The sequence below is a fragment of the Onychostruthus taczanowskii genome, unplaced genomic scaffold (assembly GCF_017590055.1).
Source record: "Onychostruthus taczanowskii isolate IOZ18803 unplaced genomic scaffold, ASM1759005v1 scaffold48, whole genome shotgun sequence".
NCBI lineage: Eukaryota > Metazoa > Chordata > Aves > Passeriformes > Passeridae > Onychostruthus > Onychostruthus taczanowskii.
This window is the reverse complement of record NW_024502347.1, coordinates 5,447,369-5,473,443: the sequence shown is the minus strand read 5'-3', so window position 1 is coordinate 5,473,443 and position 26,075 is coordinate 5,447,369.

Genomic DNA, 26,075 nt, shown 5'->3' with positions numbered 1-26,075 from the left:
TAAGAAGTAAGATCCAGCACGGGTGAATTTTCTGGAAGGGTAATTGTGTGAGAATCTGTCTGGCAGCAAGAGAAAACTCTGAGCTTCTGAACCATATGATCCAAACCAAGGAAGGAAAAAAAAAAAAAAAAAAAGGCAAAAACCTTTTTCTTTCAAAAGTCTCCCAAAAGGCTAAAAATAGATGATGAAGAGATGAATCAAAATAATAATTTATTCAGAAAACTAACTTGCAGACAGAATACACAATCCTTTGATGCTTGAAAACTATTCAAGAAGGTCAGTCTATTTCAAAATAGCACAATTTGAATGTTTTCTTTTTTTCTTTCTTCCACTTCCATCTTATTTCCAAAGTTTGCAATGTGGGTAAACTTTGCTGTTGCTACTACTGTATTTTCAAAAATGAGAAACCCATAGTTCTGGGTAGATAATAGATTAATAGATTTCTGTCAGCTGTAAATCCAGCAGAATGCACCCACAGCTAAACAGTCACCTCTAGGATTCTCAAAGATTACATATTGTTCAGCCTCTAGGTAAAGGTCAGCTCTTGTAAGTAACTAATTTTTACTTTTTACTGAGGCTGTCAACTTACAAATTTTCATGTACACTTCAGGAAAAAAAAATCACATAAGGTTTTATTCTGCAAGATGTCCTACTTGTAATGAAAAACAAAGGCTTTAAAATGTCTCCCCTGTATAAACCCTTCATGTTGAGAAGTCAGACCATGCTTTTAAAATGATGAAATCTGATGGTCCATATTTTCTACAGTAATTTGAAGACAAAATCTTAAGCAGATGAATTGTACTCACTGACAAATATCCAGCAACTGAAATGGTGAAGTCTCATGTTGTTATATTGATTATCTCATTTTGTATTTCAGGATTTGAAATGTGCAATTGAGTTAGGCAATCAACTGGCAAAAATTTAGTAACGTATTTTTCCCCCCCTCTCACTTTTTGGGTATATTTTCATTCTGTAACAATAATTAGGTTTATCAGGAGATAAACTTTCAGGGAAAATAATGGATTGCTGGTTTTAAAGACCGTCAGCTATTGCTGAGTATACCAAACTTCACTGAGAGAGGCAAATCCAACACCTGCAGAAACATAACAGAGGAACCCAGTGTCTTTTCAGAAACACCAGCAGTATCAGAATCACAGCTAGATAAATATCACGTGACACAAAGAGATAACAAACATACTGCCATAACCTCAAGAAGACCTAAGTTTACAAAGATTAAGGGGAAAAACATGAGGAAATGCAGTTAAACAAAGAGCCTAAAAGATACTTCTATTTCACATCAGTTGTGGAAAAATCAATAGAAAAATACAAAGAATGAACTCAGTATGTTGAGATCCTTATAAAAATAACTCAGAGCAAATGCAAGCAAGATGGAAAATCAGACCCACATGAGCGATGGTTAAAGTGCTACCAGGAGGATTTAAGCCTGCACTGTCTTGGCTTTCAGCTGCACAGCTTGCTTTACAAAGGGGTGGGTCTGTTGCAGCTGAGTGCATCAGCTTCTGTTAACTGGTGACAAAGTGAGAGGCACACAAGGAACTGCTCAGGTCAATATGAAGGACTCCATCCCATATGATAAAAAATGACATCACCCACCCCCTGCCACTCATTCCCCAACAGTGCTGAGATAAATGATGCTTCCTGTGCTGAGAAGTTCTGCCTTGGCTGTTCAGGAACTTTACCAGACTCTGTATTAATATTGACACCTCCACTTCTAGCCAACCTCTATGCAATATGTAAACTCAGAAAGAGAATTCAAGGGGAAAAGTGTCATATTTTTTTTAAGTGACTTGCCCCATAATTTGTGTTCTCACTATATCAAATTTATACTACCCTCTTGCTGCTGGTGCAAAACAAATATGAGACTAAATCATCTTTCTTAAGTTGTTGGGTATATGACAAGAATAACAGTAAAAAATTACAGTATTTGAAAAAAATTAGTATAATTTACTTCACATTTTCATCCAAAACTTCTGAATTGGATTTTCATATTATGTCTGAGTATATTTTTACATATGTATTATCTAGATATTTTTTCCATAAAAAATTATTCCAGCTTAGATATCACAGTCCTTGCTATCATTATTGGATGAAAATGTTCTGAGTTATTTGTTACACATGAATCAAAACTTATAGAGATGGGCCATCCTTCTGAAAATAATGACACATTTTTTTTTTTAAGACTGTATACAACAAAGTTGGGGGAAAATGTAATACCCACTGGGCTTTTTGCTTAACAAATGCAAACCTGTAAAGCACTGATCATATGAACCTGAAATTGATTTTTGTGAAACAACAGGATGCTTTGCAGATCCTAAGTATGAACATGTAAGCAATCTGGTAGATCTCTAGGGCCTTTCCTGATTTCTTCCCAAACAAATAGCATAAAACCCAAATTTTGAATGAAGATTTTTACAGATTCTTGTAGTCAGGGGTGTATCCCACAGGAGAGGGAAAACTGTGACTATTCCTGCTCACCATTGTTGGAACTGTGGGATTTCTTAGCTGACTCTGTTCCAAGAGGAGTGTTGTGTCTTTAGTGCTGCTGACTGGCCCTCAGGCTTAGTATAAAGCTAAAATATCAGTGTTTCTTGTTCTCCCTCTTCAGACCAAAGGTGCCTGTTACAGCCCAAAGAATGTTTGTTGTGGACCTGCCATAGCAGATGAGACTTCAAATGTCTACTGGGTATGGTCACACGTCTTGTGGGCAGCATTTCCTTTTCTCCTGTATTTCAAAGGCCAGCGGAGAAGGAAAAAAGGTGTTTCCACCTGCATTTTTCTATCCAGTTATAGCTTCTGGGTATTAACTATAACCTCTGGCACCCTTTACTACCAAACAAGGTTAGTGAAGGATTTTAAAGGTCTCTCTAACATTGTTTTCAGTTGTTTGAATTTACTAACGAGTCATGAACATCTACCTGCAATCCTGATCAAGACAGGGAAGACATTGCTTGCTATTCTACTACAGTGATTGCTTTCTAAGGTATCTACTTTTGAAGAATAACTTTACTGCAGACTCAGAAGTCTCTGTGACCAGATTAACAGTGTTAGGGACTACTAGGATGAACAGCAAGCACATCAAAGTACTTTTATTGTCTTACTGATGAAGCATATTTGAACACTTCTTTCTTCACACAGAATGTACCTCCTAGAGCTCAGTGGTCCATTGCCCCCAAAGCCATTGAAGCACTCAGAAGTTTTATTTCCAGTCCACCAGGAAATTACTCACTAATTGATTCTTCAGGGCTGTGAACCATTCCATTGGAGTTGGTTGCAGATTTCAAGTTTCACACCTATGTGTCTGTAGGATGATGGTGCTTCAGCATCTTCATGCCTCTTGATTTAAGGTAATTGGAGCCAGCTTCTGGTAGTATGGGTGACATTTCCTTCTGCTGCTCTGAGGGCTCAGGATAGGACTGATCCTGTAACAAAAAGTGAAAAAAAGACAGCCCCAGGGAGCCAGACTTCCTGCTTCTGAGAGGGGTTGTCTCCTGCACTTTGGAACAGCAGCTTCTCTAGAAATAAGTTCAAGCAAAAGGATAGCCATGGGCTCTTTGCTCTACTCATCTTGCTGCTGCAGCAACTGCTAGGATTTTTTTTGCCTGGAGATCCCTGAGGTTGCAGTAGTCGCTCTCAGCTCTGCCACTGAGATGTTGTGAGCTGAGATGCAAGTAAAGAGAAAGATAACGTCATACTTTGCAAAATGAAAGGAACCAAGGCCTACAGAACCTCCCACTGAAGAAACAGACATTTCTCTCTTTTTCTGGAGCCAAACATTGCTTAACATCTTTGACACCTCTGAAGAGTCACCTCTTTGAAGCCCCTTCCACAGGGCTAGATATGAGGTGTAACTTCTAGCATATTTTCTTCTCAGCTTAAACACTGAAAAACTGAAGAGAAACAGGAAGGGAGTAAAAGATGATGGAAACTTCTGAGTTGGAAGACAAAACTAGAGAAAGTTCAGATATTTGTCATAAATGAGCTTTGGGACTATCTCTGTGAAGAGAAATTTTATATTTGCTCCATTCTTAGTAGTGAAGACATTTGGACTGCATCAAACAGCAGAGTGGGAGAGGATTTTAAACAAAAGTTCGCCTGCCAGAGATTGCACGTAAGGAAAAGAGCAGGATTGTCACAAAGCTTAAACTTACAATGTTTTCAATTTGTTTAAAAGCTTTTTTATTGATCTTTTTTATTATACTTCTTCAGTTATTTTGTAACTTTAATTTGGGATAAGTCTCAGTTTATTTGAAATACTTTTTAAAAATGCATTGTTTTTTCAAGTGTTATCAAGTGTGAGTACTTTGCAGGGCCCATAGTACTTACTTTTAACTTTCAGTGACTACTTTTGATTTAGTTTTTTAAGATTTGTGTTGCCTTTGCTTTTAATCTATTGACCTGATTTTGCAGGACTTTGTGTGAGGTTTAGCTTCAGTTCGTATGTGGTGCTAGGTACCTTGCAGAATTATTGTTGTTTTTTATTTGAGAATCAACAAATTAAGATACTGCAACTTCTGTTAGCTCTTTATTAAAGGTTCTAAATTCTGAAAACTGATATGATAAGAATGATGTGTGATGATAGCCATGCCACATACACTTTGAATACAGAAGCACCACAGACAAGTCCTTATGCAAGACCTATGTTGAAGGCTTGTTGTGACTGAAGATTTGGTATTAATTGGATACAAAACTTCATAAAAGAATTATCCTGAGTAAGTACTTTCAGCTAGTTAAATTAAGTAACTTGATCTATTTCTAAACCAATTATAAGCTGCAGGGAGTTTGGGGGAGAGAGGGAGATGGCATGGGATCACTGGAAAAGAAGAAAGGAAACGGAGAAAAGGATTCACTGGGCATAAAGAGATGGTTTGTATGAGAACAAACACATCTATGATGTTATCTAGAAGATCTAAAGGAGACATGGAATCCTACCTGCCACATTTGCTAATAATTTATAACCCAAGATTCCTTGTAAATCTCACCACACTACACAAGTAAGAAAAGTGTAAACAGCACTAATGAAGTTACTTCACTGATTCTGATTATCTCTGCTTCACAAAAGAGATGGAAAAAGGCTATAATTAGATTAATGGGATGTTTCATTCCTAAAGATGATATCGCCTTTATTTTTTCCTTTCTACTACAGCAATTGTTTCCCTGCAAAGCAGCTTCAAGCACTGAGTGACATATCAGACAGATATAAAAAGGGACCACACCATAACAGAATGACATTACCAAGCAACCTTATCCCACAGCTGGGGTTATTAGACTGTTCTTTAGCAGAGAGGAGACATCATGAAGCTGAGATTAGTTTATGCACATGCTCAATGATTTGGCACTTATTCAGGTGTATGACTTTTCTTCTATAAAGGCTATTTGCTTTTTCTTTTCCTTCCCCCCCCCCCTCCTTATTTTCTAACCCTATCTGGCATTTTTAATGCTAGACTTATTTAGAATGTTTCGACAGATAACAAGTCTGGGACATATTGCCCTTTTCACACAAATTTCAGGGGGAAGAAGAAAGCAAAGATAAACAGCTATCAAAGTTTTGTATAGCTTTTCTGAAAAAAACCTACTTATTTCAAATCACCAGAAAAGTAGAAAAGGAAGAATAAGACTGTGATAGGAAATGACAATCAACTATTTTAATTTCGTTTTAGACTACAGAAGTGGCAGTTGTACTCTGAACCTCTTGTCAGAATCCAGCATAGAAGCAGAAGAAGAAGAAGGATGAAGCTGGTGGGAGAAATGATGAATTGCCTATAGCCCTTTTTGACACTCATTTATTAATCTGAAAAATTTCTCATTCACCAAAGTATTTGAAAACCTGCATGTCCAAGTGACTTAAAATTTTTTGTAAGATGCTTCCCACAATTCTGTGATTCTTTGTAAGTAGGATAAAAAAGCTGAAATACAATTCCGCCTGAGAAACATTGGCTTAAAAATACACATTTGCCAAAACTGAAGGATAAAGATTTCAGCAGCACTCAATTTGAAGCAAGAATGCTGAGCTTTTACCTTCAGATAGTTCTCATTTCTGATTAAATTCTGTAGCACTCTGATTTCCTTTCCCAGAATATGAAATCAGATCACAGAAAGGGAAAAAAGAGATTCCAGAGAGGAGACCATTACTGACGGAAGCCATGTGTCATTAATTCAGTTATAAATTATTAGCTGAAAGCAGCCTCTCAGCATTTGTATTTGATGAACAAAAATTGATTGCTTCAAGGGCATTTCAATCCTTTTGATGTTACCATCTTTTAGTCCACCACAAATCTGAATCCTTAACAGAATGATTATAGCATTATAGTAATCCTAAGAGCCAATACTAAAGGATTTGGAAGAGCAACAGAGATCAATAGATTGAAAAAAGCATGTCTTCTTGAGTTGACAGAGCTGTCTAGCCTGATAGTGAACCTGAAAAAAATAAGTGAAGACTAAGTAAACAAGCAATCTTGCAGACTGAGCTAAACTGAGGTGATGAGCCACTCTTCTGAATTGGTGAATAGATCAGGAGGCTCTGAATAGTTCCACAGGATTTAAACAAAACTAATGGCAACCAAGGGATATTTTGCCCACAGTAAAAATAAAAGAACTTTCATAAATATGTTTGCATGTGTTTTCAGGCCTTTGTGAACTCTTCTGGAGGTTGGGGTGTTCTGCAAGGTCAACATTTGTGTTTTGCAAGGACTTTGAGATTATTTGAACTGGGATTTGAGGGAACATTGTCTTAATGATTGTCTTCCTTTTAGTTGCTTTGAAATCCAGAATCTGGGCCATATTCCAACATAGAGATGAAAGTGCAGTCCTCTCAGCAATTAGATTGTGAGATATACAGTAGACAGAACCATGCATCCTTATCATGTAATCTCTATCAAACTATAAAACAATGTTAAAATCATGGAAGTAATAGGCAATTTGCGGATAGTTCAGGTTGTGCCGGATTGTAAGTAACAAAGTTTTCCTAGAACAACAAAGCAGAAAATGAGCTGAAAGCTAATGCCCTCTTCAAGTGCTCAAGGATTAGCATAAAATTATACTTTGAAGAAAGAAAAGGAACAGCATTGCAACAGTGGAGTATTGTTGAAGATCAGTGGAATGGAGAGAGGACAGAAAGGGAATAAAAGAATCTTTACACCAGAACACTGCAAACTGGTATAATGTTTAGCAGGTATTTAACAATTCTTTTGGTGTGCTAAACAACAGATTAACTTCATAGTGCTCAAGTGAAAATTCAGAGATATTCAGATGCAACACATCTGGAGAGCATCCCATGGCAAATGGTGAATGGCTAAGTAATCTGTTTCAATAGTAAGACATGTAGCGATAATTTATTGTTTGTAACTAGGGCTGTGAGCCTACCAATAATTCCAATGCAAAAACATCTAAAATTACTTAAAGCATAAATGCAGAACTTCCAACAATCACATTTTTTTCATGAGATATATGTCACTTATATATACTATTATTAAAAGACAGAGTCATAAAAGTCATTTGAAGAAGGGTGTGTTTTTCAGTTCTGTACGATTGTACATATGAAGACTAGTGAAAAAAAGCCCAGCATGTACCTTTTATGCTACTGCAGATGATTTTCTTTATGGGCCATAGCTTTTTAGCTTGGTTCATGTTTTCACATTTCTTACATCTGAAAGAGTGGCACAAATTAAATGCACATTAAAGGCATGATTTCGGAACATTGTGTTGAAGCAGATTTAACCCATTATTTTGAAGCTGTGCATGATAACATGTGATCTTTAAGCTTAACCTTTATCTCAAGCTGTTTAAAATGTTTTGTAGCTGTTCTTGTCTAAACGAATAAAGAGGATGATAAGCAGGGACTGGCATAAATAATAGCTGCTTTAAAACGGGCAAAGAAATTGATAGCTCTACAAATGGTAGCCACCTGTATCAGGAAACTAAAGAAAGACTGAGCATTCAGGGGAGAGGAAAATACACCAACCTTCATTTTCCCTGTTTATGGGAATGTAGTTTGAACCATGCTCTGTACTCCTTCCACCACAATGCACTCTCTCTTGAGCAAAAATGGATCCCTTAGAAGCATGGAAGAGGAAAAAATTCTGCCTATGTCACAGTTAGTTCTCATGAAAAACCTGCAAGCATTGATAGCTTTCCACAGAGGTTCACAGAAGCAGAGGTGATAAGCAAAGTACAGCTGGTTGACAAAGGCAAGGACACGATACGCAAACAACAGCAGGTGAGCAGACAAAAGGAGATAACAGTATAACTGCTGAAAATCACAGGATGCTGTGACATGCAGGTAGACTTGTGGGGGAAGGAAAGGAGATTTTGAGAGTCCTGAGGTAAAATATACACCAGTGCTTTCAATAGTAGGAGACAAAAAGACAAAGATGTATCATAGGTTATGTTACAGGTTCTGGGAAAACATAATATCCTACTTGCGAGGCTAAGTCCCTGAAAATCATTATGTCTTTTTCTTTCTGTGTGATCCACGTCAACAGAAACACAAGACATTTTCTGCAACAGGACAGGGGCTTCAGCTGTCCTGAAAACCCAGAACTTCTCTGTCTCCATCTGTTCGGAAAAGCCAGAATATCTCTGCCTCTATCTGCATGGCATAAACCCCACATTTATCTTCCAGGCAGAAAAAAATGTTATCGTTCTCAACAAAGCTTTTCTTTGTCTTGGCCCATAACATTTTCTGCTTTGATACAATTTAGACAGAGTAAGTAAGTAGTTCTTCAAACATGAAGCTACTGTAGAAGTTTTTGCATGTACAGCCCACACTGAAATTTCCAGGGTTGGGATATCCACATTGTCTTTGGGAGACTTGCTGGTTCATGGCAGCTGGGTCATCTAATTTGTATGTTCAGTAACAAGATTATCATTCCAGATAATAAATGCAGTTTGTTTTATAATAAATAATTAACTAAAAACTTTGTATCCTATCTATTATCAGATAGATAATCCATCCATCCATCCATCAATCCATCCATCCAAATGTAGATCTCTATAGAGAGTGATGTTTCCAAATGTCCTGCTGATACTGCTGGCAGTTTATAGACATACATTTTGTTCTACTTACGAATGAAACTTAACTAGGAAGAAGAGAATTTTTTTGCAAATACCAACAGATACTGTAAAGCTTGAAAAAGAAATTAAAAACATTGAGATTAAATCTTACAAAGATTTCAGATGGAAAGGACTTAAGGAGATGAACCTGTCTCTCTTTACACAAGTGCTGCCTTTCATCAAGACCAACTTGTTTCTACTGTGATAATCAATGAATAACTCATTCAAGTTAATGTTCTTCACCTGTGATAAGAGAAGGCTCAAAAGCACAGTATATGACCTGTAAAAGGTGTTACTTCTTGAAGTGTCTGAAGGATTAACCTACTCAGGTTTAGTCTTCTTGAATTCACTCCATCACCTTCTCAGTCCTTTATATGTCCTGCAAGTTTTAGTAGCTGACTGCTCATATGCATAGTCTTACAGTATATAATTTATTCCCTCTGTGTTCACACAACCTGATAACCACTCTCCTACAGATGAGCTTTGCTCTGCAATACTTATATCAAGTTTTCATAAGTATTTTAAACGTCTTATGTGTAGATTTATATATTGCTAGACAAAAGAGGTGAGAATTCATGTTGAATTGTGTAAAATATTATCATAAAATTTTAATTCCACAGCAATTAAAGTTATATAACATGTTCTCCAAAAAAAGTATCTCATTTTAAGAACTGTACATCAGGTACCCTAAGGACTTCCCATATAATTTTGTTGAATTAAAAGATAATTACAAATATTTAGGACATTTACCAATTAATAGGGTAAATAGAGTAATTAATAGGGGTGAAAAATATCCAGTGAAGGTCACTAAAGCTGTAGGGATTCATCCACCAAAAAACAAATCAGAAGTTTTTAGCCAAGTGGGAAATGTTTTGAAGCCTGGAAGGAAATAAATCATCACCATGAAAAAATAAACAGTTTCACCTGTGTGATTCTGAGACACCATGGGGAGATGACTCATGATTTCTGAGTCAATGAATTAATATATAATAGAATAATTCTCTTTTTTAGAACTTCTTGACAGATTTATGATATAAGGTCAGTTGAAGGATTTTGAGAAATCTGTTCTGATATTGTTTTGTCATTTCAATTAAAGGGAAATGCTGATCATAAGACTTAGACCAATTGTAACCTATCACTATTGTCTACTACTATTGTCTATCACAATTTCTACCTTAGTGTTGTCACAGCCTTTGTATCTGTTATCAAAAAAAACAGAATCAATATCTTCAGTACCTCATGACTACATGTTGTATATAGAAAATACATATGGAGTATAGGGCTGGAAAATATCTCAATCACCCAGCCTACTCAGCTGCTACTGCAGCTACTCACAAGTTTCCACACATTTTAATTGTTTCCTCAATTGTCTTTGTTCTAGAACATTGCTGTCTTGTACACTCTTGGATCAAGGTTGTTCTTTACAGCCCAATTCTTTTCTCTCCTTAGGGCTTATTTCTATCACAAATTTTGAGACAGAATTAACATTTCCCCCAGCTCTTGTTTCACTATGCGACACAAAGCCAGTTCCTCTAGTTTGTTGTCACACAGTAACTCTGGATCTTTTGATCATCCTCTTATCCTCACTTTGATTCTTTAGTTGAGTTGTAGATTTCTAGAATATGGACAATCAGATCCATGCACAATATTCTGGAAGAGTATCCTGGATAACTATAAAATTAACTCTTAACTTCTGTTGAAAATCTTTCCATAATAAATCAAGTGATGGAATTTGCCTTTCCCATGGTTGTATCCCACCGGTGGATTACAGCCATGTTCTGATTAATGGCTGATACTAATGATTAATACAATATCTTTCTTCTCCTCTACTGATGACCTTTGAATTTTTATTGACCCTCACAGACACAAATTTGTAATTTTCTCTGTTCAATACCATTTCTCTGCGATTATAACCTATGCTGGTAGTTCAATACATAGTTGAATATTTTTAGTTCATTTCTTCAGCACTAGCACTTGCAGCTTCCTTGCATTCCAAAATCTCTTAGTACTCACTCAACATAATCTCCACTCTAACATATTCTGTCTACAACTATCAGTAATTTCTCACAGAGCACAATATCAACTTGCTCAAGTTGAGATATATTACACCTACTACATTTAACTTGTTTAAAAAATAGACTATTGCATACATTTCTCAAACTTTTTTTAAAAAAACAGTATATCTTTTTATCCTTTGTAGAAAAGAATATCTATACTGTACTGACACTGATACTATAGTAACAGTGGCTAAATTTATTTTTAAATATCTTGACACCAATCTTACAATTTCATACTCTAGTCCTCTTAGAACTGTGGAAAGAACATGAAACTCAGAGTTCATTCCCCTATAAACAGAGAAATTTCAATCTTTATTCATGCAACTGTTTTGCCCTTTCTCACCCCTAATTCATAATCACTTATTAAAAATTGAAGTAAAATATTACTTTAGTGGTGGGACATCCTTCCAGTCCTTCCTATCCTTTCCAAGTGCAGTTTAGTCTCCCTTCTTCCCTCACCCTCATTTTATTTATAAGGCTAAAGTACCTTTTGTTCTTTGTTTTGAATTCCTTTCTGCTGTCTAACTTGGCTCAGGTTCTACTATCTTATAATTTTAACTGCTCACTCTGTGCCTCATGAAGTCTTAGAATGCCATTTCTTTTGCTTAATAATCTTTCTATCCACCCGTATTCTCTTACTTAAACCTTAAATCCAATACCTTTTCTCACATTTTGTTCTTATTTTGAAGCTGATTGTTTTTCGGGCAGGATGAAGGTGGGGTTCTCCCCTTGGATAGAGCTCCAATGAGTTTTTGCTCTGTTGTCCCAAAGTAAAAATAAGTCTTGTCTGTATTCTGCCCTCCTGGCTCCTTAATCCCATGACAACACTGCTGGAATTCACTTAATTTAGTCAGTGCAGAAGAGTTCTAAGTTAAGCAATCAGAATTCAGAAGATATCTGTTCTAAATGGTTTTTGTGCAATTTTCCCCCCAAATCTTTTCACATACACATTGTAAGATAGTCTTTATGAACTACATCATTATTTCATTCAGCCTCATGTGATGTACTTATTTGGTACATAATTCATCAAACACTTTTTTTAAAAAATTCTTTGGGTTTCTCCCATAATTGCTTGGTGTTCATCACCCAGATCCTTCTCAGAATACAGACATATTTACTTGCTTCTCTGCTTTTCTGTTGTGCTCATCACCTGATTTAGTGGAGATATCCACTGCCTTCATTTTCAGTAATAAGAACCTTAGCTAACTCAAATTCCAAGACCTTCAGTTAGAACTGTCAAGAAAATGTTTTTTTCAAAAATTGTTTGTAATCAAACATGCTAAATAGTTTTAAATTATTGCCTAAGGAATTGCTCCTGGGAATTCTCTCATAAGGGAACAGATAGGAAAGAGTATTATAAGACAGCATTTAACACATGTCATTGCAGAACTCTCCATGTTCCTTGTTCCTTGTTCTGTGCACCAGAAATGTAGGTTCTCTGTCCAGGTCCAGGAAGGAGCTCTGTGCATTGAGTAGTAAATTCCAGACAGAAGAATAAAAGGGTAATTACAAGAAAAAAATTATTTTAAAATTAATGATTTGGCTTTTTCACAATGGAATGAGAAGGCTCCTTCCTAGTTCACTAGGCCCTGCTGCTAGGTACCTGACTGCAGGTTTCCACTGGATGACAGACTATCCGGAATTAAGCATTAATGTACAAAAGAAAATTAAGCTGGCATTTTTTAGTGTTTCTTGCAAAAAAGCTACAGGTAAAACTGCATAGCAGAAAAATCTGTCCCATCCAGTCCCATTTCCTCTCTGCTGCCATTCAGTTAACTCTAAACTAACTTTAATGTGGAAAGGACTGTAATACAGCGCAGATTCCCTTCTCTACCAGGACATATACTTTGAATCAAAACCAAGGAAGAATGATTTCTCCATTAATAGACATCTCATCTGAATGAGAACAAAATTGCATTGAGTTTCTGTGTTAACTGTTCAGTGGGTCTAGTAAACTCTTTACAGGATTTTAGAAAAACCCTTTATTAAGTTTTCTTATTGGTGTTTCCCTCTCCCTTAAATGAATGAAAGTAGTATTAAGTCAATGTATTTTCACTGGAAAAGAGGACCCACATAGATCAGGTTTTTTGGTGCAACTGAGATCATTCATTGCTGACTTATACATTGCAGTCAACAGCTATTTTTTCTATTTGGACTTTAGTTGATCTACTTTATTTCTATTTTGAAGGCTTATTGTTTCACTAGAAAAGTATGAAGATCTGATAAGAACTGACCCTAGGACAGCCAGCCAATTCCATGGAACACTAGGGCAGTGTGCCATATTTTTTTCGTTGGAAACCCACTTTAGTCCCACAGATGGAAGGCAGGTCAGGGGGAAAAATGCCAATACAGAAACATAAGATGTTTGAAATAATGTTCATGGACTATGCCTAAAAATGTTGTGTAAAACACAATATTGTTTCAGGGGACATTAAAAAAAAAAAACCAACCCAGTTCAAATGCAGCAGAGCAGTTCCAGTAGGAACAATGAAAGGACCACCTTAGATTTTCGATATTTTCCCTTTCACTTGGCATACTCCATGAGATATTGGCCTTTTGCCACACCATTCATAAGGTTAAAATCCACTTTATGTTTACCTCTTAGTAGAAGTATCCTAACAAGTTGCTTGTAAGGAACCTACCCCCTTTCATTTGAACCTACCCCCTTTCTGGCTCTACATAGGGTAAACTGTTCCCAAGATAGAATAATTGGCTCTCCAGCCTAGTGATTAAGACAATTCTTTTGAAGCCTTACAGCCTGCTGATATCAATATTTCCTTTGTTCCTTGGGGCTCTCAGAGACGGGGAATGAGAACATTAAGTTTGAATCTGGGTCTCTTTCCTGTTTTTGAGTACCCTCTTAATTCACATGTATGTGCTGAGAACTAGACCTCAAGGAACCAGTTCTTCTTAAAGAAATAAGGTTTTCAAAGCACTTTACAGAAAATAACTTAAGAATTCAGCAAATGAATGCATCATAAAACCAATAAAATATTCATATTTAATTTAGGGAAAAGTATGAAGGTAATTATAATTCAGAAGTTATTATAAATTTTAAGATGTTAGAAAACACCAGGTGGGCAGCTTGTTAAGGATAAATCCTGCTTAAGCCTTAGATGTTAAGAAATGCTGCTGTAAATCACATTTCTGCAAAGAAATTGAGGTGTCATTACACTTTCAGATGGAACTTGGTATGAATACAAGTTCAATGTCAAATAAAAGCTGCCTCACTAAAGAGTCTCTTCTGTTACCTAATCACTAACATTAAGTTGCACTAATACAAGTAAGACATATGAATGCACTTAATCTCTGAATGGGCTCGATCTGACTTTTGTCCTAAAGCATATGAAACCATTCCCACCTAAATGAGTCTAGAGTTATTCTGTAGTCACTTTTAGTTCTGTGAATGTGGAGCATTCATTTAGTGACCATGTCTTTTGAGTCTCATTCCCTGAAATTAGTTTGTGACTCAAAGGCCAGTCGGAATTTGACCAGAGGTCTTAATTTATAAAACTTAGACCTTTAGTATTCTAGGTGAACCCTTCCTGTTTATTTCTGGAAGCAAACGTTTTACTCTATTTACAACACCCTTACTTTTTGTCCTAGAACTGTTAGAAGTTTTACAGGTGAAAAAAATTCTCAGAAGGAAATCTGAATCTCTGCCTCTGTTTTCATACTTTTCGTGCCCAATGTTAACTTTTATTTGTTTTATTCCAAAGGACAGTAATTTCAAACATTTCAGTGTGGAAAGGAATTTCTTTTCTCCATTATTTAGCTTTCTTCTGCTCCACTGAAAAGAGAAGAAACCCTAGAATCCAGCCCTGGGAACTCATAAACCTGGAAACATTGTCTACTAGATGCTTCAAAACTCAGACTATTGTTCAAGGTACCTAGAATTTCTGACCTGAACTGGCCAATCAGCTGAAGCTGACAGAGTTTGGAGACTGCTGTCTCCATCAAAGAATGTGAAGATAGAAACAAACAAACCTGTGGGCTCATAGGAAGTGTTTACCAAAAATCTGAGAGAGTAGGCACTGATTACACATTCCCAATAGATGATATTGCTGTTTCTACATGAGAAACAATTTTATTTACATTAGGTTTAAAAATTGCAACTTGTGCAAAGCATATATTCTCTTGAACTCCTCAAGGTCAGAATGCATTTTTGATTAAACACTGACTTTCCTTTTTTGATTAAATACTGACTTTCCTTTTTCCTTTTCCCCTATTTCTGATTATATTGTGGCTTTTTCCTAATTTCTGATCATACTGTGGCCAAAGATAATGCATTATGTATAATAACATCTGTATTGTCTGCCACTAATTTAAGCCACTAGGAAATTACAAATTCTTGCACCTCACCCCACTACACTCCTAGAAGATGTGTGCAGTTTACTATACAGTGAAAAAGGTCATTTTTGTGGGTACCAGTATTTTAGAACAATATTTCAATAAAATTGTTCCAGAATTTATCTTTAAAAGAACAATAGTGCACCAAAAAAATTATTTTATGCTTAGCAAAATGTTGCCTGTATGTGTTTAATCTGAAGCTCATTGCTCACTCTACTGTAAAACAGAGTGGTTAGATCAGAAGGACTAAGGGGTGAAAGAATAGGGCAATCTATCCTTCCTCAAATTACTAAAAGGACCATTTAAGTTATGTATATAAAGTCTTTATTACTGTACTGAACATTAAAAAATTCACAAAAATCTGTCCAGTGTCAAGAATTATAGATAAATATGAAAATTTAAATATTTGGGAAACTCACATCATCTAGATAGAATAAAAATCTCTAAGTAGTGTTTAGACAATTATAAGACTGTCATTATCATTCTAGTTATGGTCAACTTGTACTTATTAACTTATTGCACTTTCCAGAAAAATCCATTAGTGATGTCTTGATTTAAGAAACTCTTCTTTTATACTGACATACTTTTAGGATGTTTACCACAGAAAAGAACATTTTTCATCAGTTCTTGATGGCTGGAAAGTATTTGATTTCCACAAACCATCTTTATAATTCCTTCAATGGAATTATTTGGACAACAAATTAATTAAACTGAATCCTCTGCCAGCTGAGTCAGTTCATTCCCAAACTCATTATCCTCAAAATAATTCTTTTGCCTCAAAAAATTGAGAAGGCTTTACAGTGTTGGTACAAGGTTGGTCATGAGTTTGTGGTGTAAGGAGAGGTTTCATCCAGAGACTGTCATTCAAAAATGTTTTGTATGGAAACACAGGTTGCTTTGACAGCATTTTCGCTCTGATAGCACTGCTAATGGTGGCAATCTCTGTCCAAGGTGCTTGCTCCTTGCACCACCAGCCTCTCTGATCTCTAGCAGCTTCACAGTGAGCAAGACCAGGGAGCTGATCCAGTAGAAATACAACTTTCTTACATAGGTAGTTTCCCAGCCAAATCACAGCTCTGATTCAGTTCTCTTGGTGGTTATCCAGCAGAGGGATACCTACTAAAGGACAAGAGCAGCTCTGAAGCTGTTTTAAACATTGGTGCTTGTCAAATGCTAGATTAATACATTTTTCTTCTTTTTTTTTTTTTTCTGAATTCTTATCAGGGAATCTAAAGCATTTTATTTCAGAACAGGTTAATGCAATACTAAAAGCTTGGCCAATGCCCAATAGTGTAGTGAACTGTTTATCTGGAGAAGTGACAACTCCATATGATTGCTCTTAAGGACATCAGCATTGTGATTGGTTGAGAATGAGAATGAACAGTAAAAAAATGTGAAAACTCCTTCCCTGTTACCTCAATTACTGGCATTTGAGATGAGAGCACGAGGAAAGTGAAAAGTGGTGGAATTGGTTTAAATATCTTTCCAAGAAAAGCAGATCTCCAGCCTGGATCCTTGTTCCTAGATGCAACAGAAAAATATGAAGCTGAAATAGAAGCAGAAGCTGACATTAAAGGTCCTGTGGTTAACTAACATTTGGTCAGCAAAATCATGAAGAGTGAAAGAAGCATTTGGGAATCTTCCACTAAGCAGATCTACTAGTGGAATTCTTTTCACATTTAGTCACCTGTTTCCATGAACTTTACAAACCCACTAGAGGAATGAGTGACAGAGAGGATGAAAAGAACCTCTGTATTTGCATTGTGGAAACATTCTGCTGCTCACTACTGTTGTCTTCAGTGTCCTCAGTAATGAGGTTCTGAAGCGAAGCAAAGCAAAGCAAACTCTGAGGAACACAGGAAATTCTAACTTACAGGCTCCAACTCCTTCTAGGTGAGGACATTTTGGAACTGAGTTTAAAAATCTCCTATACCACAAGAGCATATAAGTCCTGGAGACATACAATCACAGTATGAACAGCAAGTATAAGCAATATATATCTGAAGGACATTATGAAAAGAAACAGATATTGAGTTAATGAAAAGGTACTGAAAGTTTCTGCACATACTGTCAATAGAAAAATACATTTACATCCTTGTTTTCACTAATCCAAGAGCTTCAAAATATTCAAGCAGTGTAGATCAAGTTATTTCATCTTTTTTTGCCAAAGTTAAAATTCAGTTATGAACAGTTTCTGCTAATTGCATATCCACTAAAAGACCCAGTTTTTAGACTTAGAGCTTTTCTCACGTGATTTTTCAGAAGAACTATATCAGATTCTCCGTTGCTTAGTAATTACACTGAACTCAGGGAGTACAGAGTGAAAATAGTCTATGGAGTCATGGTGAGGTTTATGGTTTTATATAGACCATCATTACGTGGTCCCTGGCCTTACAAGAAGAAAGAGAAAAAGTGTTGGAATATCACGTAAGCTTTTGGAATTCCCTTTAACACAGTGAATTTAATACCATGCTCTGCTTCTCAAAACTATTATACCTTACTTCAAGGAGGCAGGGAAATTTGAAACAAATGCAGAAACAATAACTACAAGAAATATATACTAGGCAGCTGGAAAGGAAATGTGAAGCACTTTAATATGCATAACATGTTACTACTACTTCTTTCACAGAACTAAACAAAAAAAAAATTAGAAAGAAGCATATCAGTAAAGGCAAATTTCTATTGATCAAGTCCTTGGGTGACAAAGGAAAACAGATCATGAAAAAATGACCCTTTTGATAACAATACTCAAGACATTAAATAAGGAAGAAACAAAAGAAAAAAATGCTCCTTGCACACTTACATTTATTTATGTAGCTTTCTTTTCTCTGCTATTCTTATGAATAATTTTTCTGGAAAGAAATTTAAACAAATTGAATCACATTGCTCTGTATTTGATATATTATTTTTAAATTTGATATATTATTAATATTATTAGTATCCATTGTAACAATCCAATGAGCTTGTAACTTTAATGAGTATATGATACAGATTTTCTTTTTATTGTTATTCTGAAACAAGTAGATATATGACTTTTGTACTTTCTGTTTACCTAAATGGAACTTTCCCTTATACATGACAGAGGTTGGCACCACACATTTCAAAAGACACCTTGCAACATGCAGAATCTCCCATCATCATCTTACCCTTACCTTGGCAGTTGGAGAACTTTGTAGTTTGACAGAGTGAGAGATTTTTGATCTTCCATTCTGTAGCCTTAAGTTTCATAATTGCCCCTGTTAATGATATAAAAAGATGGTGCCTCTTTCAACTATGGCAAACAGTTGATCTCTGCCACTTTTCCACAAACCTCTGCGCTGTCTCTTCAGCTTTAGATTGTGTCTCAGTTACTCAAATCACATTTTACATAGAGCCACACAAGTTTCCCTGAAAGAGGACTTAGTGCACATCCTTGCCAAAGAAATGCAGAAGTCTGCACAGCTGTTTGGAAGCATGTGATATTTATCTAACATATATACTAGTATATTTTATCACAATTTGATAGAAAATTTTTAGGATAATTCCTAACTGGCTAGAAGTCAAAGCAAATTAATTTAGGGATTTGAACAAAGTATCTCAAGGTAAAACCACCTGCACGCTTACTCTGCTCTCAGCCTACAGAAAATGCTCATCAAGAGCTCTTTCAAAGTAGTTTATCCATTGCTGACCTCAAGTTAAGATCATTTCCACAGACAGTAAGCCCTGTGTGACTGGTCCTTAACACAGCTAAGCTAACCCAGGCAGGTGGTTCAAGAGTCCAGACTCATGAGGATCCCTGCACAGCTGAAGGACTTGTGAATTCATCACAGCAGAAGATTCAGCTCCCAAGGTGGTGTGGGTTTTTTTTCTTGAGAAGAAAGGATAAAACTAATATTGCACCCTGCAGATGGAGAGTATACAATGCTCAAATACTTTTGTAAGGAAAGCCTTGTGCTTGAAACATGGAAGGATGCCTGTTAAAAAACAGGACATGTACAGTTTGTTCTGGGCTGGAGGCTAAGGTCAACGGAACCTTAGTGGTGCTAATTATATTTTACACAGAGACCTGTCAAAGGATGATGCTCTGGTTGCTAGCCAGCTCTGGGGGAAGCTCAAACCAATGTTGTCCTACATTTTTCTCACATAGCCAGCTTTAAAACAGGGTTTTTCTCCTGTTACTTTTAGCTAGTGAGAATCTCCTTTTTTATAAGGGACATCAGGCCTGTTGGTGTGGAGAATCATTTTGGGGAGTATGTATGGTGCTCTTGCCAGCAGTCCATGGTGCTGATGGAGAGATTTATGCTTGAGTATGGTCAGTGTCCTCGGCTTGCAGCTGCAACGGATTATTTCCAACATTTTTTGAAAGGTCACTTGGTGCGTTTCTGTGTCAGCATTGTCAAGGATTTATGGACAGCAAGTAAAGGTCAATAACGCACACAAAATGGCCTGCCAAAATGAGTTGTGATCTACTAGTAGGTTGTTGCCCTCCAAAGTTCCACAAAACTGGAGATAACATACAGAAAACACACTTGTTAGTTTACCATGCTGTTCGGCAACTGCTCAGCATAGCTCAGGCCTCCTGCTGAGCTATGAAAAAGTCCACTAAAAGTCACAATAGAAAAAATTTCAGTACATATCATCTTCATAGTCCATTTTTCTTTTATGCACTTCTCCATTATAATGTAGTGATTTTCATGGTGTCCAGAGTATGCATGTTAAAAAAGAATTGATTGTATTCAGAGACGAATTTGCCAACTTATGTTACTGTGCTACAGTATCCTGAACTGTGCAATATTTTCATTAAAAAGATGCTACTGTCTATCTTGTAATAAATTAAGAAGTGTGGCAAGTTGATATTATGAGGTGCTTTTTTCATGACTGATGGTAGAGGCTGGACTATGTTGTCACATCTTACAACAGTAACAGCCAATGGCTTCACGTGAGGAACAGAGCACAAAGATAAACTTCTCCCCGATCCTTACCATCCAGATTGCATCCAGACCATCACATGTATCAGCAACTGACTGACCTATCCTCCACCAGTTTGGATCCATTTAGCTTTTGGCTTATAGTCAAAATCCATAGCTCTAGGAAATACAGAAGAGGAAGACTGTCTAAGTCTCCTGTCAACACACACAGTGATCCACTGAGCTCAGACCCAGTGCAGCAGCCTTCATCACACACTGCTCTGCCTGCCGTGCTAGTGGCAGCACTGTTCTCACAAATGCTGCTGGAAAACACCATCCCCAAACAAAGATGTGTGATGGACACTGAGGTACTCACAGGAGGGGGGGGTCACCAAGTCTCAGTACAATTACTTTCTCCCTAGTTGTCACTTCCCCTTGTGCAGAGAGACAAAACCCAGACTCCTCTTCTGTAATCCAGCCAGGAGATCCTGGAATAAACAACAGAGTATTGTTCCTCCTAAAATCCCTTACCATTTCTCCAGGAATTTTACTGCCTTTTCCTTCGGACTTTTCCTGCGTCTTTGAGACACCAGAAAGGGCACCCTGCTCTGACTCCTCTCTTTGGCCTTGGGTGAGATGGCTGAGTGACTGCTTTCTGCTGGTTACCTGTTTAAAGCTGTGACAGGATGCAGGCTCCCAGCTAGAAAACCCTCTGGGGACTTGTCAAGTTGGATATTTGTGCCCTGCCCCCAGACAAGCGTGCAGAAGTCAGCACAGTTACCATGTTTTGCATCAGATGAAGGTCCCTCCCTCAACCTGCTTCTATTTTATTGCTGTTACTAAAAAAGTTATGGAATTGGGTCAAAGGCTAAAGGAAAGTAAAAATACCTTTTTTTCTTCTGTATTAACCATTACTGTTACCCATTTCTGTGTCTATACTCTTTTCAAGAAAGTCAGAAATCTCCTGTAATGCTTTCATTCCTCTGCCATTGTTTTTGCTGTCATTCTGACAATCCACTAGGCAATAATTATTGTATTATATTTTATATTACTTTTGAAATGTAGCAAGCAGGCTTGCTGTGGTGTTCTCTCAATGAGCTCCAGGAGTGAAATGGAGAGAATTAATACGAAAAGAAACTACTTTTAAATCTCAGAGTGGTACTTCATTTTGAGTTTTGTTCATTGCTGGGATTCATTCCAAGTTTAATGAAACAGAATTTCTCGGTCATATTTCCACATTACATTTCCATCTTTCATTAAAGTAGAGCCAGAAAAGCACTTAAGCACATGCTTAAAACTTCAAAATGCATTCTCAACATATTGCCTAATTCCTGTGATATTTTTGTTCACTGGGGGTCTTCACAAGTTCAGACTAATACTAGAAATTGGCTTTGATTTAGATAAAAGCATTCTTGTCCTAAATGAGGTCAAATACAGCAAGGCCAAAACCTGAAATCTTCACATATGCTGTGGGAGACAGATACTATCATTCTTCCCTATGCAAGTAAAACTTTGGCCAGTTACACACAATATGAAGAGAAATATCGAACTCCTCTAGCTTCCTTGCCACAGACAGCTGGCCCATTTGCTGGCCCATGGTCTAGGCTGGCTCAGATTCTAACACCAAGGGCAACAACTACTTCCAGCAGAGTGGCTTGCCAAGTACAGTACTATCCAAAATGAGCTTTAAAAACAGTAAAAGTGGCAGGTCCCCGTTTTTTTTTAAGACAGCCCTGAGATTTTGTTGTTATTACTGGTTTCCTCTGTCAAAGAAAGGGCATTTCATATTCAAGGATGTTCTCTCAGTTACTTCCTTAGGGACCCCATGTTCTCACATAAGTTGCAGGATTTCCTAAGTGGTTCATGAACAGGGCAAATTTTAATCCAGTTTCAAAACAGTATTTTCTTCAGCAGTGTTTTTGAGGAAGATATGAGGAAATAATGTACTCCTGCCCAACAAGCAGGAGTACTTTATTTCAATACAGTGGAACTCAGACCTTTAAAGGGGTTTAGGCTGCTCTTTATGTCTTCCAGAAAACCTTGCTCTGAGCTGAATCACATACTCCCAGCGTCTGCTCCTTATTCTCACCTATTCTCCTCCTTTCACCTGAGGAGTTAGGTAATGTCTGGCCCAAGTACAATAAGACCCCCGCCCCTTTTAAAGACCATCTTATCCTAGAACAACGTTGTTTATGTATTCCATATGGCCTATCATTAGTGTTATCCTTGATTCTCTGTCTCCCACTTTCCTCTTGTGCAATAAAAGAGATGAAGTAACACATTGTAAAAGAATGTGTTTGCAAGATAGAATAGACATCTGCCTCTCTCTTTTAGAGGCTGCTACAAGAACACAGTTGCTACCTGTTTTGCCAATCTGACCCCAACATGTCTAGGGCCTCTCAGAGCAATTGTGCGTGAACACATCAATCTGTTCATGAGCAATAGCTCTGTGCCTCAGGTGGCCATTGATTTTTTTTAATTTTTTTTTTTTTTTTTTTTTTTTTTGCACTGTTACTGGCACACTTGTCAAAACCTGCACAAGTTATTGGTGGTATTGTTAAAAAAGATGTTAAGAAACTTTTGGGGAAGATGTGACCTGATCTTCCTGGAATATTTTATAAATATTTGTCTTGATTTTTTCAAAGCTCCGTGTGCTCAGGCAAAGCCAAGAAGATGCCTCTGCTTGAAATTGAAGACAATTTGAACATTTAAACATTTCCAAGCAAAAAACTAATCCATTCCAACTAGACCACAATAAAGTGTCTTAGATCTGTCTGTGACAGCTTAAAAATTAGTAAGGATAATTTCAAATAAAACCACCTGTTGTTTGATTTATAACAGCACCTAAGAATCAGTGAGCACAGTGTATATTGTTGTAAGACAGGCTTATTTTACCTTCTCTTTCTCTTTTACACCATTGTGATTCAAGAATACCTTCTTTATTGGTCTGCTGTAAAACTCTTCAGAGGTGGACAGCTTCTGACTGAAGAAGGCAACCTCCTATCTTGTGCTGCAGTGGCTGTGGTGGGAATCAGGCACAAAGACTTCAAAACTGGTCTTTAACCACATACTTGGTGCCCTGTCAAGGTTAACAATGTCTGGAAATCAGTTTGTGTGTCTCATTTCACTGTCTGCTAGCCATAAGGTCATTGGGAAAAAAAAAAAAAAAAAAGAAAAAAAAAAAAGAAAAGAAAAGAAAGAAAAGATAGTATGTCTTCTTTTATCATTGCATGAAAAGGGACTTAGAAACATAAACAACCCCCAAACATCTGTCCTTCTGGATTGTTTGAGAATAACCTGATCTTAATGAAGATGTAAATGATATCAGAATCTGAAGCATAGAAACTCTGATGGAAAGAGAAATTATTATTTCTTCTCTGTTTCCTAAGTGATCAGATTCACAGGCACTACTCCTTGTGTTTCATCCCAGACATAAGAAAAAGAAAATTTTTAAGAACCCTCTATCTATTATTTTCTCTTCACTGAAGATCTGGTGTGTCACTGGTTACTCACAGAAAACCACCGCTGGATTTGCTGAGATGTTTTTGCAGCGAGGTATGCAGAAGTGGGCAGATTAGTTATAGTGCTAAAATTATTTTTCTCATGCAAAAGATAGCAAATCAACCAACGAAGATAAACAAAAGCATACTAGTTGCTAGTAAGTCCTCTCAATCTTTCATTTTAAGTTAGAGGAAATTTAAGTAACTAAGTTCCATAGTTACTTAACTTAGTTACTTAAGGACTGTGTTCCTGCCAATTTACTTTTGTGGTTTTATGTCTGTGCTTCTTCTACACACATCCATCAGTTTCCAGACAGAAATTTATTCTAGAGATCTGTATGCCCCTTTGTTATCCTTGTAAGAACCTGAATGACTCTTGCCTCAGTCATTTTTCTTTTGTCTGCCTTCTGAAATCTCTTTTATTTGGATTTTTCTACAGGGTCAGAAAAAAAATAAATTAAAATCTATGCGAAAATCAAGATGTTTGCTCAGATTGTCACAGGTTTTGGGAGTAAAACTGACCAAGACAGTGACTAGATCCTTCACAGCTGCAGCAGTTCAGCAACAGGTAACCACTTTCCAGGGAGTGGAGGTGTACAACTGGCAAATACAGAATAAAGTAGAGTGGGAGAGACACTAAAGATCTAAATCTAGATGCATTCATGTAGACATTGAAAAACCTCCGGTCTCCTCAGGTGCTTGTCTTTGTAATATTATTGCCTCTGACTGACAGTAAAAGTGAATTGAAAAACTGTTTTTCAAAAACCTATATGTATAACACACTTACACCAAGATATAGTTGGACCTCTACACTCGTCTATTTCACACTATTTAATTTAAATTACATATTGCCAAAGTATTCTTTTCTCCAGCATACTCACTGCTGAGTAATTTATAGTGTCATGCATCTCCATTCTGTTACACATAAATTACATGTTTGTGGCAAATAAAAAGATAAGTGCAATCCATATTGCAAATGCATTGTGTCACTAAATTTGCATGCTTTCTCCTTGTTCTTCTTCACCTCATTGAGTTTATGTGTTCATTGTAGAAATGTCTGATATCACAATGCATTTCCTTTTATCAGTTATATTTGGATTTTAAAACCAACTGTTTACTGTTTATGACAAGGAACTGTTTATGACAATGTGATACATTGTCATAGCAGTCTTCACTATATTCTCAAATAATTTCCAAGGCATGGTAACAAAAATCCCCTGAACTGAAATATTACAGAAAAATTAAGGACGCTGCTTGAAAATACACATTTTTTTCTATAATTTTATTCATATTCAAGAAAGCAGTCCTAAATCAGGTTATTATTTTTTAAAAATTTAATCACTTTACAGATTCAAATCCACTTGTAATAGGACATTTTTTAATCTTAGTTTATCTCCTGATGCAGTAGACCATCTAACATTTAAAGGCACATAAAGTGATCTACTAACTAGATTTGAATGGATAGTAATGAGGTAACTTTAAACATAGTAAAATAAGCAGTTCTGTGAGAAGATAACCCACTGAATTTCACTCTCTAAGGTCTGGAGTTTTGTGTCTAAGATTCCACCTTCTGATGTTCTGAAAAAGAAAAGCTTGTGACTCACTTTATTTCAGCTGTGGCACAGACTGTCACTTGCTTCTCTGCAGCATCCTATTTTTACAAAATTTTTCAGAATGTAGATTCAGAAGTGGTTGCATGAGCTTCATTCTGTTAGGAAATGATGACAACTAGGAAGAGAGGGTTTGAGATTTTTTGCTGGAACCAGTCAGTACAGCCTCACCCCAGTGAACTGAAGTGACTTGCTGAGAAACTGAGTGCTAAAAATAGATAGTAATTAAAATGGAAATATTGGGCTAGGCAAACTCCACATGAATGCCCTCTCTGCTCTGCACCTCCTTGAAATACAAATACAGTGTAATTGAATTTGAATGAATTAGTCACCTGTTCATAAAGTAGCATGTTTTTAAGTGAGCATTAAAAACAGCACTTTGAAACAGCCATTGTACCTGTACCCTGTAATCAAAATACATCTAATTCCTTTAAGGCATAAACAAAAGTTTCAGTTCTCACTCTTGACTTTTTGATAGCATTTCTGTAACAGTGCCATTCTGGTGCAAGAAAAAAAATGCCATGAAAAAAAATGGAAATGCAGTTTCTGTTTATTTCCATCACCTTTTGATAAACTACCAGGATATGCTCACAGAAATTTGCA